Source organism: Heliangelus exortis, chromosome Z, assembly GCF_036169615.1.
Source record: "Heliangelus exortis chromosome Z, bHelExo1.hap1, whole genome shotgun sequence".
Classification (NCBI taxonomy): domain Eukaryota; kingdom Metazoa; phylum Chordata; class Aves; order Apodiformes; family Trochilidae; genus Heliangelus; species Heliangelus exortis.
Genome location: NC_092454.1, coordinates 24,653,113 through 24,671,937, shown reverse-complemented (window position 1 = coordinate 24,671,937; position 18,825 = coordinate 24,653,113). Strand labels below are relative to the sequence as shown.

The 18,825-nt window shown below is 41.5% G+C and overlaps 1 long non-coding RNA gene across 1 annotated transcript in view; it reads left to right on the top strand.

Annotated features, from left to right (window-relative positions):
* The window catches only part of LOC139789887 (uncharacterized), a 41,786-nt gene extending 23,165 nt beyond the window's left edge, over positions 1–18,621 (top strand). Inside the window, exons 2-4 of the long non-coding RNA XR_011723283.1 lie at positions 1,716–1,790; positions 10,149–11,324; positions 17,765–18,621. This is a non-coding gene — a long non-coding RNA (uncharacterized lncRNA). The remainder of the gene's footprint in view (positions 1–1,715; positions 1,791–10,148; positions 11,325–17,764) is intronic.
* Positions 18,622–18,825: the final 204 nt, after the last annotated feature.

The following is an 18,825-nucleotide window of genomic DNA, read 5'->3' as shown; positions in this document are numbered from 1 at the left end:
GGCGGGAGCTCAGGGTTCTCTAGGGATGTTGGGAGTGGTATCTGCAGGGACTAATACCAGCAGCAGCTCAGGGCCTGGCAGGAGCAGGGATGCTGGGGATACTGGAGGCTGCTCCAGCCCCAGGCATTAGGCACTTCCCAGGGGACCAGGAGTGAGTCCTGGGGAGAGCCGCAGGGAGATGAAGATGGATCCTGATGGGGTGTTACTAGGGCAGGGGCTGATGTCCGTGGAAACTGGCATGGTGTTCTGGGCCATGGTCAGGTTGAAAGAGCACTGGGGGTACAGACAGTGTCAGGCAGGCCCACTGCTGCCCTGCAGACCCTGACACAAACTAAAATGTTGAACTCCTCCCTTGTGTGACAGGATCAATATCAGTACCTCAAATGTCAGTGTAGATGTGAATATCAGTAGGGTGAAGCTTGTCAGCTTCTGAACCCTGTTTTGTGCCTGCTGCTGAGGAACCCAGAAGCTAAGTGAAGCTCAGTTTCTTACATGATCACACTTATCCAGGTGATAAGACTTTATATCTTGATCAGGTTGACATCTCTCAGACAGCAGAACTATAAACATACTAACCCCACGTAGTGCAGGAGCTGAGTTAGGAGCAGACTGTGGGTTTATTTCTTAGTGTTAGGAGGAACACATTACATCTCTTTCTCCCCCAAAGGTCAGGTGATGTAGGGAAAGTCTATGCTTCAGTCCAGACCTATAGCACAACTATTGGAAACTAATCCTCTTCTGACTAGACCTGTTGTCCTTTTCTGCCTGAGGAAGCTTTTGTTGTAGACTTTTAGCCTTCACACCTTGCCTTTTAGAACACTGTGGTGGGTTCTAATGTAAGACAAGGAAAGAAATATCCAATAAGTGAATTTTTTCAAATGATATGTCAGTCAAAGTAATCAGTCATATCTGGTTGAATCCTACAAAGGACAGAAGTGAGTCCTAAAGTAAAGAACTGTAATGAAATGTAAGTGAAATGTAAGCAGATTAACTCATGGTCTTCCGGTTTCCTTCTGTCTAAGGAACTTCCCCAGAATGCATTCAAGACTGTTCACTCTCAAGAGCATTCAACAAATTTAAGAATTAAATTTTGTATGGAGTTTCTCCTTAGATCTCAGTCTCCTAATACCAGGACAACTTGCCTGCTGATGTCCAATGTCTGTGGCTTTATAGCCAGCCAGCCAGCATTTTTTTCTTTCTGTTGACAGTGTGGTGCCCCCTTCTCCAAATGGTGGTTACACAGTATGACAGACTCACTGGCAGAATTTCCAGGCAGTAAGGCAGAGTATAGCCTGGGGAGATGTGAAAGCTTCCAGTCTCCAGGGCTATCAGCTCACCTCATCCCACCTCTTGCCATAGTGCATAAATTTGCTGCTTAGTATGTAGGGAGAGAAAGAATTTTTATAGCAGGGATGTCTCCTAAGGGAGAAAAGAAAAACAGCAAGCAAGGTATTGCCTTTGCCAAAATGCTTGCATTATGTGCTTAAGAACTGGAAATAACCATCTGTAGCTGGAGTCTGATGTCAGGCAGAGGCCTGTAGCTGTCTGTGTTTGGAGAGAAAATTCTTTTTGTTTTCTGGTTCTGTTCATTTTGTGGCTGGCTGTAGGAAAAAATATAGCTGCGATGTAGTGGGAGAAGTTTGACATACCATTGGGATTGAATCCATGGCTGGAATGAAGGCATGATATTCCTGAAGAAAATTTTTCTTTCAGAGCAAGTCCCGGTGCCTGACATCAGTTCCATTGTGAAAACAACTTTAAGCAGAGCCTTTCTGGAGGGGAATATGAAGGTTTGTATTCCTATCTTCCAAAGACTGTAGACATTCTTGAGTAAGAGAGATGTGGTACTCCCAGGCTTGAATTTCTCTTTCTATTTAGTTGAACAAGAAATAAGTTTATTTTGCCTGGTAAGCTTGTTTCAGAAGCCAGACTGTTCTGTGACTGAGAATAATGCTTATGCCCTGCATAGAGCTCCCTGCCTCTAAACATGAACACTATTTACAAAAGATAGAGTTTATTTATCACCATGTCACTGTAGTGATATGGCACAGAGAAATTGACTCAGAAGAGATCAATGGAGATACATCAAAATTTTTACCAATTTATGCTGTCTGGGAACCAAAACTGAAGGCTGTTGTAGAAGCATAATATTCAGTTTAAATTTCAAATGTAACAAGCCAGATCTCTGTGTAAAAAGGCAGCTATAAGACCTAGGGAAGTTTTGTGATGCTGTGATTGACACATAGTAGTTTAGATGAAGGTGGAAGAATCAGCTCTTTTGGAACATCTTGAATTTCGATTTGAACATCAAATGAAGATTTTGTGAGCATTTTTAAAATAAAGAAATTTTTTGTTTGTTTGTTTTAACATATGTTTTCAAGTATAAGGGGATCTCAATTTTTATTTGACCTTCTCTCCTTCTCTTTCTCCTCTTCATCTCCAGAAGATGCCAGGGAGCTGTTTTGACCTTTGTTCCAATGAAAATGAGAACCTGCATAAACTTCCTAAGTGTTCACAAGGAAATGTTTAATCAAGCTTATCCAAGCCTCTTCCTGTCAATCTAGATTATTTCTGCTCACAGTGGTTCTCAGTACAAGAAAAGACAGAGATGTTAGTTTTTAAAATGTACCTTAGTAAACATCTTGTGCACTGAAAATTATCAAAGTTACACATAAAAACCTGCTACAGGTCAGTAACTGGCAACCTGTTTTGTGAACTGCTGGAGTTCTTTTTGTCACACTCTATTTTGATTCTCAAAAACACCCTACTCTTTGGAGTGTGTGTACAGGCTAATGGAAGTGTAAACACTGAAATACCTGGTAATTTTAGAAATCAGGAGGTAGTTGTTGAGGGACAGAGCCTCCAGTATCTTTCTGAGCTAGTTCAAATGTGTGATAAATGCTTCATTATGTGTTCAGAAACAACCTATTGCCTCTTGCTTGGCTGTTATGTTTCTCACTGCACTTTGCAGAACTAGTTTGTTCCTAGATTATCAATTAAACAGCCTGGAAATTTCACTCTCTATGCTAGTCAATAATGCAGTGCAAATGTTTTTGTCTTCTAAGAGCTTCTAATAAAGCATTTGGTTTTATTTATTTTCTGTTTGAGAGAAAAAGGAAAACAAACAACATTTTGCCTCTGGCTTTTTAAAGAAATGTAGCATTTTTTCTTTTCAAACCAAGAAATGCTTTACAAAAAATCAGATTTTTTTTTTCTTTTTTTTAAACTTTCTAGAAACACGTACACCTCCTGTTCTAAATAGAAATTATGTTTTGGTGAACCACAAGCTATTCACTAGAATCAGTGGAAAGTACTTCCTGACTCAGCTGGCTGTTTGTTTAGCTGTCACTTTCTCAAACCGAAAAGAACTTTACAGAAAAAGACACTTTTAGAACATTTGGTTTGAAATGGGACACATGGTTTCTATATTTGGCACAACAATGCTAGGCAACTGAAGACATCTTTCCAGTCTTGTAGTATTATTTCAACCTACTCCTTACTTCAGACAAACAGGCTGATTAAACCCTTTTTGTTGAAGCTTCAACCCTTGGCTGAATAGAGGAAAACTAAAACTAATGTAGCTAAAAAAGCATTAAATTGCTGGCATTCTCTACTTGATTGGCTTGCACTTACACATTACGTGGATGTGTAGTTGTGTTGTGCTGTCTTCATTATACTTGGTTCATTATACCTGATGAACAATGCACTTTGTCTTCTTTGGTGGACTTCTTATTTACCTCTCCCTTCTCCAGCTGACAAAGAAAACTAAAGATATGGGAAACTGGTACCACATTATCTTCTTTTGATATCTGTGTCCCAATGTATTAACATAATTGCTGGAAGTAATTAACTGGGAGAATTGCCTAAAGAAAAAGAACTGAGTGCAGAGAACATGCAAACTCTTGTGGCATATTTTTTTTTGGGAGGGGTCTCTGTGACAGTTGGATATCTCTTCTCAGCATCTAGACATTTGTACTGCCCTTGTTTCTGCTGGGGGCTTAGATCTTGATGGATTTGCTTCTTACCAGGTAGAGGTCTGGATGATGCATCAATCAGAAAGAAAGTTTACTGTCATTTACATGGATAATTTAGTAAACTCCTGGAACTGTCCCTCAGAAATTACTGCACTACATTCAATGAGCTGACAAAGAGAAATGCCACCTGGCTGAGCAAAGGGTTTAATCCTTATACAATTTCTTGGAGATTTATATGGAAAAAAACATTCCAAAAGAACTAGTTATTCACAGAAGATGAGAACCGTGTAGACTTCCTGGTGGGAGGGATTCTTGAATCTCTGCATTTCATACAGGTTTCTATAATGCCACATTTCTCTCTTTAACCACTTGGAAAAGAATAGAGTGCCATTTCAAAAGATTAAAGTAGCTTTCAGGAAGGCTTTATTTTTGGTAATCCCATCTCACTGTATACAAAATAATAAGCTACATGCAAGGTTCTTTCAATCCATTTTCCATTGACACAAGAAAAAATTCTTTAATGCTGCATCTTCTGGAAGCCCTTTCTTGGAAATCTCATTATTTGTTCCATAATGACCAAACAGCTGTGACATAAAAGAAAATCAGAGTAATGGAAAATCTCTAATGGCACTTTAGTTTCCTGTAGTTGCACTGAAGGTAGTAAGTCACTCGCTTTAAAGGTAAGGAATTTTTCCACTGAAGGACACATATTGTATCATATATTTCTACTGCTTCACACTGTGCTATTCATTTGAAATGTATGCCTTTAAGTAAGACTCCTCCTCTGAAACAATAGTAAAATTGACAAGCAATGTTAATTGTCTTGGTAAAAGACAAGCAATGGTAAAATCAGTTCAAACCATGCTTTGATACTCTTTTGCCAATAGCACCTGACATACCTTGGTTTGAGGTGACCCTGTGAAGAGCTGCAAGTTTCCTTAAGCAACTGCTGGTCATACTGTGCACCACCGAAATCAGACCTCTGTACCTTTGCTAAGTGATAGGAAGACTAGTCTTGGCATTTCTTTTGTCTATAGCTATATGTATTTGAAGTCACAGAATGCTTTGGGTTGGAAGGAACCTTAAAGACTGTATAGTTCCAACCCCACTGGAATAACCAGGTGTCCTTTATCAGGTTGTTCAAGACCTCATTCAACCTGACCTTTAACACTTCTAGGGAGGGGGCAGCCACAACTTCCATGAGCAACCTCTTCCAATCTCACCATTCTCACAGAATTTGTTCCTAATGTCTAATCTAAATTTCCCCTCTTCAAGTTTTAAACCAGTGATTGCCTCTTGTACCCTTGCTACACACCTGTGTAAAAAAGCCCTACTCTAGTTTTCTTGTAGGCCCCCTTCATATATTGGAAGGTTGTTATAAGGTCACCTCAGAGCTCCCTCTTCTCCAGGCTGAATAACCCCAACTTCCTCAGCCTGTCTTCACAGGGGAGGTGCTCCAGCCCTCTGATCGTTTTAGTGGCTCTGCTCTGGATATGTACAAAGATTTTCTTTTGTTGGAGTCTCCAGAACTGGACACAGTACTCCAAATGGGGTCTCACTAGAGCAGAGGAAGAGAATCACCTCCCTTGGCTGGCTGGCTATGATTCTTTTGATGCAGCCCAAGATACAGTTGGATTTCTGGGCTGCAAGCACACATTGGTGGCTTGTGTTAAGCTTCTGGTCCCCCATTATCCCCAAGTTCTTCTCCTCAGGGCTGTCCTCTGTCCTTTACCCTCCCACCCTGTATCTCTGCATGGGATTGCACTGGGCAGTTTGCAGGAGCCCACTTCTTGAGCTCATCAAGATCCCTCTGGATGGCATCCCTTCTCTCCAGCATGTTGCCTTCACAGAATCACAGAATTGTAACAGTTGGAAAAGACCTCTAGGATCACCATGTCCAACTGTCAGCATTTTCCCCCTGTAATAAAAGAAATATATCAATACCTTTATCACCCACTGAGCATGTCCTGAAATGCCTCATCTACACAGTTTGTAAATACTTCCAGGGATGGTGATTACAGCATCTCTCTGGGCAGACCATTCCAATATTCAGTAAAAAAGTTCTTCCTTATATCTAGTCTAAACCTCCCCTAGTGCAACTTTAGGCCATTTCCTCCAGTCCTGTCATTGTTCACTGGACATAGGAGGCCAGCACCACTTCCTTATAACCTGCCTACAGGTACCTGTAGAGAGTGATAAGGTGTCCTCTCAGCCTCCTTTTCTCCAAACGAAACATTCCCAATTCCTTCAATCTCTCCTCACAGGACTTGGTTCTCCAGATCTTTCGTCAGCTTGGTTGCCCTTCTCTGAACTCCCTCCAGCACCTCAATGTCTTTCTTGTACTGAGCACAGTGTGTGAAGTGTGCCCTCACCAGTGCTGAGTACAGGGACATGGTCACGTCCCTGCTCCTGCTGGTCACACTGTTCCTGACAGCAGCCAGGATGCTGCTGGCCTTCTTGGCCACCTGAGCACACTGCTGGCTCATGTTCAGCCAGCTCTTGGCCAGCACCCCCTGGTCCTCTCCTGCCTGGCAGCTTTTCAGCCCCTCATTCCTAAGCCTGTAGTGTTGCATGGGGTTGTTGTGACCAAAGTGCAGGACGCCTTGCTAAACCTCATTTTCCTAACCTTGGCCTACTGGTCCAGCCTGTCCAGGCCCCTTTGCAGAACCTTCCTACTCATGGGCAGACCAACAGTCCCACCCAACTTGGTGTCGTCAGCAAACTTGCTGAGAATGCACTCAATTCCACTGTCCATGTCACAGACAAAGATGTTAAATAACAATGGTCAGAGTACTAAACCTTGAGGAACACCACTTATCCCATGTCTCCATTTGGATGCTGAAACATTAATTACAACCCTTTGGGAGTCACCATCCATCCAGTTCCTTATCCAATGAGTTGTCCACCCACTGAATCTGTATTGTTCTGGTTTAGAGATCAAAATATTGTGGGGGACGGAGCTGATTGCTTTGCACAAGTCTAGGTAGATAATGCCTATTGCTCTGCATTTGTCCTCCAAGGCTGTGACCCCATTGTAAAAGGCCACTAAATTTGTCTAGCAGATGGTTTGTGGTTTTTCAACATTATTCAAATTGTGGTTATTCATTTGTGGTTTATAAATATTATTCACAAGGTAGCACATGCTCATTTACATAAGATAAATGCCTTGAGGGAGGAAGAGAGATATAAAAAGACAAATATTTACTCCTTCTTCAGTTACTTCTTTCCCTAAGACAAACATACAACTTTTTTTCTGCAGCTAGTGTTCTATAAAATCCCCCATCTGTACATTTAATTAATTCCTTACACCCACTATCTGCTCTGAGGCACATCCTTCTGCTTACTAACTCCACAAGGTCATTATTCCTTCAGACTGCTGAAAGCTTAAGGACTGCCTGACTCAGTATTAAAGCCCCACGGTATGAGCAGGGAGATGCAGGTTGCTCCTTATCTGCATGTGATATCTCCATATCTTCCTGTCTCCTTATGAACTCTATTAGTGAGCCACCTTTTCTGCTTGCTGGAATTGACAGGGGGAATATCCCCTTCCTATTGAATTATCCTTGCGAGACTAGTGGATGGGAGTGGTTGTGGCTCTTCATATGTAGCTTCTTCTGTTGTTTACACAGCTATTAAAAGCATTTAATACCTTGCTAGAATTGCCAACAGAGATAAACCTTGTGGACCAATGAGGGGAAACCCCTTTTTCTGACTGCCCTTCTCTTTTTCTGCCTGCTAGGAAATAATAGGTAACACAAGGAGCTGCAGGAAGCAAGGTGATCTTTCATCTCCACAGAAGAAAGCTGAAAGCAGTTTCAGCTCCAATTAACTGGAATAATGAGAAAATGGAAACAATAGGGCTGCATGTGTGAGGGAGAAAGGTAGGTCCTGGTAAGCTGTTTTGCATTTAAAAAAAATTTTTTTAGTCAAATAACATGGCAACTCAAAATCTCACTTGCACTTGGGCTCCATTTAAAATAATTTCTTTAAGAATTGTCACGGTTTAGCAGTTTGGGCGGGCCACAAACCTGATGACAAAATTCCTCTCTATACTCCCCCACAAGTGGAAGATAAAAGGAAAATAAAAACTGGAGACCTTAAGTTGGAAACTGAAAACAATTGGATACAGATTTTACTAACACAAGGGAAAGGCAATAACATAAAGAATAAGGTAACAAAGAATACAAATATATACAAATAGATATATATATACAACCCCATAGCATATGGAGAGCTGGTGGGAAGGAACAGCAGCATGGGCAGCATGAGGTGAGGGGAAAAAGAGGGAGGAACTGCTGGATTTCTGATCTTTTATATGGCATGAAATGGGAGGGAATAGATACCCTCCCTTTGTATTCCACCCTCTCAGAGTCTGAACAGCCCTTCTTTAGTTCCTCCTATTCAAACAATGACAGGAATAGATACCTTCCATGATTAAATAGAAGCTAGAGTTCAAAAAAATCTTCTTTAACATACAGACAACTGAATATATCCAACTCAAATTTGTAAGAGGCTTCCATGTTGCAGAAGGTTTGCCTTCTGCAAAATTCGACAGACCTGTACTAAGCTTTGTTTCTGCAGACCCGTCTTTTGTATTTGTTCCTAGGTGTTGGCGACTGGATTCACAACATGCTTTTTTATTAGCAGTCCTCTACTTCTTTCAGGTTGTTAGAGGATAGCTAATACAATTTTTGCTTAATTTCTTGATCTTGAAGATTCTGCAGTGTTCTTAGAAAAAGCCCATCGATCAACTTTTTTCAGCCTAAAATCTCACTGCTTACACCTGAATTCAAATTAACCTAAGCTCTAGACATTTTTTGTTTTTAATTCTTTTCCCCTTTTGATTTGATTCCACAAGAGCATACTACCATGCAGATATGAAGGCTGATAATTTGTGTTTCTGGGTCAAACACTGGAGAAAGTAATTAAGGCAGGTGGGATGGAGTCTTTGAGAGATGGATGTAACTGTAGCATTGGCTTGGATGCCAAAGATACAGCTTGTGCCATGGTCATAGGTAACAAGTTTTAGAGACAAAAAGAGCATGCCTATGGCATGGTGAGAGCTTTATAACAGATTTGGTGTTGCCTTAATGCCTGTTCTTAGATGTAGCGTTAGGGCCTGATAAGAAGCAACTGGAAAATTATTTGGGCAGGACTCAAGGATTAATGTTTAAAGGCTATGCCTTTAGGATGCAATTTTATGTGCAATAGCTGTTGAGGCACTCAGGTCATCTGTGAAACTGTCCAGAAACAGGTGTAAAAACACTCAAAATGAGCAGGAGAGCCTGGCTACATGTTTAACAGTGGAGGCTGCCCAGGTTGTATGTGAGCATGTTGGATGGGGAGAGGGCACATATATAGACAGCAGACCAGCATTAATGGAAACTATGCCTGGGTAGAAATTGTCAGTAAAACAGGATGCTGGAGCATGAGATTTACTGAAGATTTTTGTGGCCCAGGATTTAGCTCTGGAAGAACAGAATTCTTTTATCAGAATAAAACATCTGATGCTTGATGCTGGAGATTCTTTTTTTCCCCTTTTTCTGGAGTCTGGCTGAGAGGCTGAGGGCTGTGCAGTTTGAGGACAGTGACCCTACTGGGTTGTGAAGGGACCAAAAAGGTAGAGGATGCAGGGTTAATTTTAAAGTTTGGGTTTGAATCTTTCCTTCCAGGAGTCATATTCCTACATCCCAGCCCCACTTCCAGAGAGGGAGGGATTATATACTTTGTGGAATGAAAACATAGAAAGCAAGGTCACAGCAAATCAAGGATTTAAGGAGAGTTAGAATCAGGCAGCATGTGCTATTCCTATGTTGTTTCTCACTGCTCAAATTCTAAGAGGCACAAGGTCCTTCTTTCATACACTGTCATTCTTGGCTACTCCAACAGCACCCAAAAAACCCCATATGGTACAAGTGAAAAAGATAGGGCAATATGAAAAATAAGCAGTTTGCTGGCTTCATCAAACAAACTTTTCCATTCTCAGACAGCAGAGCACACAGCAGTGATGATCTTGGACGATATTCCTTTCCCTTCTCTTTAAGATGTTGCAAATAAGCACTGATTTATTTGTATAGCTGCAGATATTGCTGGACTTGAAAGCATAAACTATTAGTAGAAATTGCACTTAAAGGTGAACCCTCATTCTCACATGTGTCCTCTCTATCTTGACAGATCTTTTTGGTGCTGCACTGGAAACAGCAGAAGACTTTGTGAATCTGATTCTGCATTTTGTAGAGCAGCAAAGATGTACACAGAGAGACCCTTCTACCCATTGCAGAAGAAAGGAGTCCCCCACCCAGCTTCACCAGCATTACTGTGTGTGGATGGGGCATCAGTAAAGGCAGAGCATTCTGACATTCACCTGTAACATCTTGAGAAGATTTTGCAGAACTGTCAATCAGCAGAGTAACAAGAGAGAAGCAGTGAACCTAGGGCAGTTAAATGGAAACTGTTATATGGATTCTGAGAAATGCTGTACTCCTTGTCACATGTGGAAAGATGCTTAAGTAGCTCTGGAGATTTTCTGAAGAGTAATCCCACACCTTATTCTTACTTAGAAGCCAGAGTGCACACAGAAATGGTGAAAGATAATGATCAGACCCCAGGGGAGCTAAAAGAGCTTTTTTTCAAATGCTAAGCAACAATCCTACAGCTGTGTCCTTCTGCACCACGTAAGGAACATGAAGTAGCATAAAAGTAAATCTATCTGCAGCTTTTGAGGCAACAAATACATGGGATGGAGAGTTCCCATCAGGAGAGAAGCTATGAAGTGGTGCAGCTGGGTGGGGATGTGTCATCATCCAGGGTCCCCATTAGATGGCAACTCTCTCAGAAGTAGCTTGGCAAGGTATCTCTTGACTCCTGATTTCCAGTCACAGTCCCTGTATTATAAAACACAATGCAATGTGTGCTCATTCATCAGAAAGAAAGGTCCATGGGAGTAAGGTTGCAATATGGGCATGGGTAAAAGGAGCCTAAACAGTGACCTGTGTTTAATTCCTATCTTATTCCTAAGTGGTTAGTATTGATGTATTCCCCTGTGCCTAGATTTGCCCAAATATGTTTGCTAGATAGGATGGTACTGCCCTTTTTTCACAAGACTGCTGTGTCAGTGAATGAATTGGGTATGGTTAGGAGGAAGCCATGGTTCATATAATACAAAAGTAGGAAAAAAGGCTTTCCTTTTTACTACTCTCCAGATACCTACATGTTGGTCCAGTGTCTATTTCTTTTCCAGATTAAGCAAGTCATATCTCCAAGCAGAGGGACAGAGGCTCAGGTTGACTGAGACCAGCTCAGAAAGTCAAGGAAGGAATGCACAGAAGTGTGCCTGACTGTAAGCTTTTGGTGGCTTTGTAAATCTCAGTCTCCCTTTAAGTCCTACGGTGTGGACTGTGGAGTTTTTCTCAGGAAGACGTGCTGTTTCCCCGATACTCTTTAAAAATAACAGCTGATAACTATAGTTATTAATAATGCCCTTGACTGAATTAAGCAAGGTCATTGCAAGAGAAATAATTTCTAAATTATTATTATCTAAAGCTGCTGTATGCACAAACCTGCACTCACTCGTACTCAATGTGTGGTTCACTGGTTTCAATTACCCACAGCAGTGCTTTCATGGCTAACCATGGCACTAAGCTATTCAAGTGAATCTTTGGGTGCATCGTTGATGTCCATGAAGACAGTATCCACAGTCCTCTTTCAAACTGATATACAGTCTCCAGCCTTTGGAGATGCCTGCTGTATTTAGTTTTTTTGACCTCCAGTAATGTTGCTCTTATCAGTGGTATCAGACCTATGCTATTCTGGGTGTCATCTGCCACTCTTTGTTTATGTGAAGGGCTGGTAGGGGTAGACATTCACAAAACCATTGCTTACTCTAGTGTAAATAAACTAGAAAATGAGATGCTGAAAGCAAGGGACTGTTCCTTTGCCAAAGCAATCTGTGATGCATCAGCTGTAATTTACTATCTGATACCAACATGAGCTTGATGATAGAGATGGGTAACTGGGTTATATGAACCTGATGCATGAAAAGCATGGTGCAAGGGAACAGAATCCTCTTCAGATGTGGAGTTCTCTTGAAGGTGACAAGGTTGCTACATTCTATTGCTTATGTTATTACAATCCTGGGCTGCTTTATACATTTTGTATGTTTGCATGCTTTGAGCTGTTATGAAAGAGGCTAGAAGAAAGGCATCTTGTCTAAAGGGACACTGTCAGAGCAAACAAAAAAGACATAGTCCATAAATGCATTGCAGCATCTCAGATTTTCAGCTATTCTGTGGCTGCATGTTGCTGCATCCTAGCTCTTAATTGGTGCAGAGGCTGCTGAAACAAGAAGGAGATAAGAGTGCTGCTTGTGTGTGGGTTCTGGGTGTGTGAAGCACAAGAATCACAAGACTTTTTGGCTATTTCTCAGACATGACAGAAAACGTATATCGTTATATTTTTCACAGATAGTAAATTGTACTTATTCTTTCTGCCAGTGAGGAAGAGAATCAGTTGAAGAAGAAAGGGTAAGTACAGATGAGGGTGGATCCAAGGGAAACCATGCCTATGGCTGCTTCACAAAAATGTTATTCTTGCTTTTTCTGAGGATGTGAAAATGTATTCAGTGAGAATTCTTAGCTCCTTAGCACGTGATCTGTGTAAAACACAGATTCATTCAGGACTGTGGCTTCCTGATGACTCATTTCATGACATGCAAGGGAAAGCTCTGGTGTTCACACAGCTTACTGCAGCTCTAATTTGGCACACCGTGAAAAAAGTTCTCACTGGGGGCTGAATAGCATGTGGAGCGTTGCCAGCACATCACAGCCATATGTGATGTTTCACAGTTCTGCAAAATTGCACTAGCATCTGCTACAGAGGGTTCCGGAAAACTGCCTGCTACATTAGAAAAGCTAAGTATATTTACCAGACAAAAATGAAAGAAGCATGCAGTATATGATGAGCAGCCAAATTAATCAGGGAGCTTTAACTAACATATATTTTGTTTCATTCCAAGAGATAAAATGTAAATACAACTAGTACTAGTTGATGAAGAACCCAGAGAATAGGTGAGAGGGAGAGCAGAGACCAAGGAAACAAATCTGTTTCCCTTTCCTGTCAACATCTTATTCACAATATCAGTCTTGACTTCTACTGAAATCTTGTTCTTATCCTCCATTTCAGCTTGAGAGAAGGTCAAAGCTAAACAATCGCACCCAAGGCATATTCAGGAGTGAGTTCAAACATAAGAGTTTAGAAACTGGATAAAATGTTGGGAGATGGTAGGGCATCCCAGTTATACTTTTACTTGATGCAATAGTCAGAGCAGAGCATGACTGCCATCACAGACAGACGGGACCTGAGGTCCTTGCTCCATTTCTTGGGCTGTGTAGAGTCATACAACCACAGAATAATTTTGGTTGAAAGGGACCTTTGAGGTCATCTAGTCCAACCCCCCTGCAGTAAGCAGGGACATCCTCAACTAGTTGCTCAGAGCTTTTCACCCACCAGCACCCCCAGGTCCTTATTTGCAGGGCTGCTTTCTAAAACCTCATCCCCAAAGCCTGTACTGATAGTGCAGATTGTTCTGACCCTGGTGTGGGACCCTGCACTTGGTCTTGTTGAAGCTCAGGATGTTCACCTGGGCCCACCTCTCCAGTTTGTCCAGGTCCTTCTGGATGACATCCCATCCCTCTGGCTTATCAACAACACCACTCAGCTTGGTGTCATCTGCAAACTTGGTGGTGCACTCGATCCCATGGCCCATGTTGTTGATCAAAATAGTAACAGTACAGGTCCCTGTGCAGATCCCTGAGAGATACCATTTGTCACTGGTCTTCAATCTGGACTTCAAGCCTTTGACCACCACCCTCTGGATGTGACCATACAGCTGATTTCTTATGCACTGGAAGGTGCACCCATCAAATCTCTTTCTTTAGCTTGGTGGGTAGAGTGCTGTGGGAGACCATGCCAAAGACCTTGCAGAAGTCCAGAGAGATCACATCGATAGGTCGTCTGTCACTTGTCCACTGATGTTCTTTCCCTATTATAAGAAGCCCCTAGGTTTGTCAGGCAAGGTTTGCCCTTAGAGAAGCCATTTCTTGCATCACCTTCCTGTCCTTCATGTGTTTTATCTGACCTTCTAGGAGAATTTGCTCCTTGAGCAGATACAGGCTCCACAAGTTCCACAAGCCTTAGTGTCAGAACATACAGACATGTTACAAAACCCAGATGCACTGGCTAGCCTTGAGAATGGTGCCAAGGCTAAGTCCTCTCTTTGGTGTATCTGTGAAAGCAGGTAAATGTAGTAGGGAAAGCAGTCAGGAAAATAGAAGCAGGTTTTCTTTTCATCCCTCCAAATTCCAGTACTGCATTTCCAAAATGGGGTCAATAGGCACTTGCAGATGGATGAGGTGTAAGTTTGAGAGTGTTGATTCCTGGGTCAGCAGCTGCTGTAGTTACGGCTCCTTGTGAGACCTTTGCCTCAGTAGACAGCTTTGGAGTTTATTGCTGGGTCACCAGAACAAGAAAACAGCAGGAGGGTGCAGTCCCATACGTGTCTTAGTTTTCCTTTAGGCTAGCCAGCTGGCTTTGCAAGGGCAAACTTTGAGTCTATCAAAAAATCAATAAATTCTAAAAATCCAGACTCACTATTGATTGTGTCTCTGAAATTCTCCACTTCTTCACTGCTCTGTGCTTTTTTTTTTGTTTTGTTTTCCTTTTTCTTTGTCTTTTTTTTTTTATTTTTTATTTTTTTCTGTAATTAAAGGTGAAGTCACCTCACTTGGTAGCTGTGGACTCTACCAAATCATTCCAACGCCCTCCCACCCACATACCTTCTGCTCATTTTGCATTTACTTTTAAAGGGGATTTTTTAACATTCTGCTGGAAATCACAGGAATTCTTTCTTTGCTTGATCAGATTAAACCATATATATGATGGAAAAACAATGCAGTCCAACAAAGTGGTTGTCTAAATCACAGGATTTGTTATTGTTAAGATTCTGGAGCAAGTGTTTATGAATTTTTATAGATATCACATACCTTTTACAAAGAGAACCTCAAGCTTCTGCCTCAATTTCATCTGTTTAGATTAACAAGTTTCATGGTATTTATAGTATTATCTGTTTTTAAAACATGCAACAAGGTAAAAGGGGTGCTGTAGTCACCATAAAAAGCAGTACTTCTTACCTACTAATTTTGTGCCTGTCAGTGGTTCTGAGATGAATGGCAGTGAAACACAGGAGGATTGTCTGCACTGTCTGGTCACTGTCTTACTCCAGTACATGGTTTAAAGAGCAGGAGACCTGCTGAATGGCAGCTCCTCAGCAATCATCTGCTGTCTCCTGTTCAGAGGCACAACCCTGAGGTGATGAGTAGTCCCTCCATTCCGAGTGGGTTTGGTCTTCTGCAGGGGCAGGACTCTGTGCTCCTCCATATAGAACTTCATGAGGTTCCTGTTGGATTATATCTCCAGCCTGCAGAAGTCCCACTGGATGGCTGTGTGACCTTCTGCTGTATCAGCCTCTCCTCCCATTTTTGTGTATTCTGCAACCAGAAAAGCCACTATTTGTGCATGGGAACATATAGGTAATGAAGACTGTATATAAGGCCCTGGCATTCTGAAATAGATGTTCTTGTATCTATTTCAGCTCTCTCCTACGAGGGAAAATATACTCCAACAAATAGATCGATTGATTGCTCTAGAGAAGGCACCCAAATATAGATGTCCCAGTTCAGCTCTCCCAGCTGTTTTACACACCTGGCCTGTTCTTAGCTGGTTTCAAAGCATTTATGCCAATCTGGGTAATGTTCCCCTTCTTGGAGCTCCCACTAGGGAGTTGTGCTGTGCAAAATCCTAATGCATAGATGTTATAATCTCAGATTTCTTTTCAACAGTTGCTGTCTTCTCTCTGCTTTGAAATCAGGGAACAGAGGATTGCAACTGAATTCAAGAAAAGTCGTCACCAACCTCACTGCTTTTGGTTTGTTGTGTTTTTTAGTGTTACACTACCAGAAAGTGGGGAAACTTGGACTTCTGTTTACATGCTCTCTCTGCTCTGTTCCTCTTCATTTCTTTTCATCTTTTTCTCTGCAGTCACAAGGGCTAGAAACAATTTCTTTTAAGGAAAATGGTGATTCCTAAGTATCCCTAGATATTGAAAGCTTCAAGTGACATATAAATGACAAAAATAGTAGTCAAGGGTACGGAAATTCACAGTGCATTCTTTTTCAGTATTTAGGGAACCACATGAATAATGGAAAAAAGGATAGGTGTCTAAACACAGTGACCCCAAGGGTTCACTAGGAATTCAAATGAGTGTTCTGTTTTCCTATTAATCTGCCAGCTTCTTCGGTAAAACAACACCTACTTTTGCTAAAAGCATTCTAATCAATGGGCATCAAAATTCCATTTGGATGCTCACTGTGCTGTTTAATTACTGGAAATAAATTAAGGTGTTTATTTGATTGAAACTGAGAGATAGAGAAGACAACTTCAGAGAAGTGTAATGCAAGCAAATAAAGGAATGAATGTCATTTGACTTCAGCTATATGCAGTGGGCATAGTTTTGCTTACATGGTAAGAAATTACCTAGAAAAGGAATATAAACAATATAATTTAGTTAAGTTGATAACCAGTGTTTTTTCCAGCATCTGATTGACAAGTAAACAAATATTTTCTTACTGACTTTTTTGTTTTATATTGTTATGAGGGTCCTGCATTCAGTTGGGTTTGTTCTGCCTCTATGTATCATTCCCAGGAAGGCTGCACTGGTAATCTGAGATGGTTCACTGTACCCAAGCAGATGTTCTCTTGAAGCTCCACACCTCTAGTGTTTCATGGGTGACTGTGTGGATAGACAGACAGTGAAACCCTCTTCTCAGTCTGCTGAATGTCCCCTGTTGTGTAGTCCCTCAGCCCTATAGCTACATCCAGACCTCTGAGTGAAAGGGAATCAGATGCGGTACCTTGGAACAGAGTGTGTTTGCTGATGGTATTGAGACTTAACTTCTAGAAGAGAAAAAAAGAAGTAAATTCAGCTCTGCTTCTTTCTATGCTTAGAAGGACTATAAGCAGCAGGACAGAGTTCTATCAAGGGAAAAGACTAATCTGTTGAAATGGCTGTGTCAGTATAATAGAAGCAGCTTCATAATGTCTCTGTATACTCTTAAAAACAACACATTCAGTGTAGGGTAAAGATTTTGTCTCCCACTGTCATCTGTTCTCTCCAATAAATACAAAGGCCTTGCTAGGTTGGATATTATTCTCTGAATAAGAGTCTTTTAAGCTTAGTGATACAAACCTTAGTGTACATTCTTGTTATAGAAGGTAAATGCTGGGAAAGGAGTACACTACCATAGACTTCACTGTCTGTCTAATTGGCTAAAAGTGGAGAGAAGTTTCCATGAATGCAGGAAGGGATATACTCTGTTGGTTAGCAGCTTCAATCATATGGACCAAATCTTTAGTTTCTGAAACTCCCAATTACAAGCTGAAGCTTTTGAAACAAGTTGTTAAACACATGTGGACTGGCTGCATACCTGTTTCTGTGTTTTTTATTTTTTTTATAAGGACTGTCATCTGTATTTGTATGAGTGCTTTTGATGCCTAACTATAGTATAAAGATTTTGGAAAATCTGTAGGCCATTTAATTTGTTCATAGGATTTATTTTACTGAATACATGATAGATTCCATTCTTTAATTAGATTAGAACAGATTTTTTAAGTTTACAGAGTTTGTTCTCCTCACATACTAATTTTTAAATTTTGTTTCCTTTCAATTGGGAGGACAGAGTTATGTGCTGGTCCTGTGGCACACTGGCAGTTCATGGAAGGATTGGACTATCAGGCTGACTGGAAGAAAAGATGAAAGATGTTGTAGAGGAGAGAATGTGACTGTGGAGTAGGTTGTCTGAAAACCTGACTGATGTGACAGAGAGCAAGAAGAATATGGAGGAAATGGCTAGGAGTGAGGGTCAGGCAGAGGAATGGTTTGCTCGATTTCTAAGAATGGAAGTGGAGATGTACAGTGGTGGTGGTGTTCCCTCATGACTAACTGATTTTAAAGGTGGGGGGTTTTATCCTTGAAGACAAGGGCAGTGCTGGCAAGTACTCACAAAGTGGATTTAAAAGATTGAACAGCTTCAGCTGAAATAAAAACTACAAGATCAGCAGAAGAGAGATAACAGTTAATTGGTTTTAATGACCAATTCTGCATTTCAGTCCAACTCCTTACTAGCAGAAACTGCACCTGTGTAATGCAGCCTGGGATGTGTCCTGAAGATAGATGGCTACTAAACAGAAGCAGAGAAGAATTGCCTTAGAATCATAGAATCATAGAATTTTCAGGGTTGGAAGGGACTGCTAAGATCATGTAGTTCCAATCCCCCTGCCATGGGCAGGGACACCTCCCAGCAGATTGTGTTGCTCAGAGCCCTGTCTAGCCTGGCCTTAAAAACTTCCAGAGATGGGGCTTCCACCACCTCTCTGGGAAACTTGTTCCAGTGTCTCAGCACCCTCATGGTGAAGAACTTCCTGACTTCCAATCTAAATCTACCCTCCTCTAGTTTGAATCCATTCCCCTCAGTCCTATCGCTACCTGACATCCTAAAAAGTCCTTCTCCAGCTTTCTTGTAGCCCCCTTCAGATACTGGAAGGCTACTATAAAGTCTCCTTGGACTCTTTGCCTCCCCAGACTGAATAACCCCAACTCTCAGTCTGCCTTCATAGGAGAGGTTCTCCAGCCCTCTGATCCTCCTCATGGCCCTTCTCTGGACGCACTCCAGCATATCCATGTCTTTCTTCCTGTAAAAGGGGCTCCAGAACTGGATGCATACTCCATGTGGGGTGTCAC